This window comes from Neltuma alba, unplaced genomic scaffold (assembly GCF_004799145.2).
Source record: "Neltuma alba isolate B1F8T4 unplaced genomic scaffold, ASM479914v2 tig00012221_pilon, whole genome shotgun sequence".
Classification (NCBI taxonomy): Eukaryota; Viridiplantae; Streptophyta; class Magnoliopsida; order Fabales; family Fabaceae; genus Neltuma; species Neltuma alba.
Window position 1 is genome coordinate 179,124 of NW_021636754.1, and position 1,179 is coordinate 180,302.

At 31.9% G+C, this 1,179-nt stretch overlaps 1 non-coding gene across 1 annotated transcript; it reads right to left on the reverse strand.

Moving 5' to 3' along the window:
- Positions 1–798: 798 nt before the first annotated feature.
- Positions 799–871, reverse strand: TRNAF-GAA (transfer RNA phenylalanine (anticodon GAA)). The gene has a single exon. It is a non-coding gene; the product is annotated as a tRNA-Phe (tRNA).
- Between the last annotated feature and the right edge of the window lie 308 nt (positions 872–1,179).

The window sequence follows — 1,179 nt, forward strand, 5'->3', positions numbered from 1 at the left end:
AATTTTGTTATTTTTTCTTTTTAGAAAGTTCATGTATATTTTTGTATCCAATTAAATTTCATGTACCCAAAAGAATAAAAATTCACCTTAAAACTGATTTCGTGGGCCCCTCTGATGGTAAACTAATGGACATTAACGGCCTGGTACCAGATGCCCCCTTTTGACAACTTCATGTATATTTTTGTATCCAAATAAATATTATGGTGCCCAGTGCTCTTTAGGGTAAACTTTATTGTTAAAATTACACCTTAACCCTTAAAAAAAATTCGAGTAGGGCTTCATTGAGATTTTAAAGTTGTTAAGATACTTATTTCGAATGAGCCGAGCCAATAGGATGAACTTAAAAAGTGCTGCATGATGAACTATGTCTTGTGCACATCAACATGGAAGGAAATGAATAAAATATGAAAGAAAATACAAAGAAATGAAATGGAAGAAGGGTTGGATTCTATTTGTAATGTATCTGAGATTTCTTTTCGCTAGTTATGCCCCTCAATTTCCCTAGACTAGACTTTTGGGTTTTTCAACCAACTAATTTCACCTTTCGAATATTATTGAAGAAGTATTAACATTTGTGAGTTGAGGGAAAAAAAGAAAAGAAAAAATGGAATAATTTATTTTTTTACATACTTTCTATATACATAGAACGTACAAATATTCTTTATTCATCTAGAAAGAGTATATCTCCAGACACCTAGATGGATAAATATGTATGATGATCTAGACTACTACGAAATATGTATGTTGACCCATATTCATTTTAATGAATTTAATAGATACTCATACAAATTAATCATGTGCCAGGAACCAGATTTCAACTGGTGACATGAGGATTTTCAGTCGTCTGCTCTACCAGCTGAGCTATCCTGACCATTCGTGACGCATCATCCTCATTTTAAGAGATTACTTGAGTATATGTCAACTAAAAAAAAACGAAAATGGTTTGATCCAAGCCCTGTAATTTCTTGGATCTTCCAAAATAAGACTTTGTATGTTTCAGTCGGAGTAATGATATGTATTGTTAATCAGTCAAATGAGGATTCCTTGCTGAAAGATAAGATGCTTATTTGTATGTTTATCATATAGAAACCAAATTATCATCTGTATTCCATTACATATTCTAACACCTGTGATAAGAAAAAGAAAAGTTCCACTCAGATCCGTTTGTGAAAGAATAGA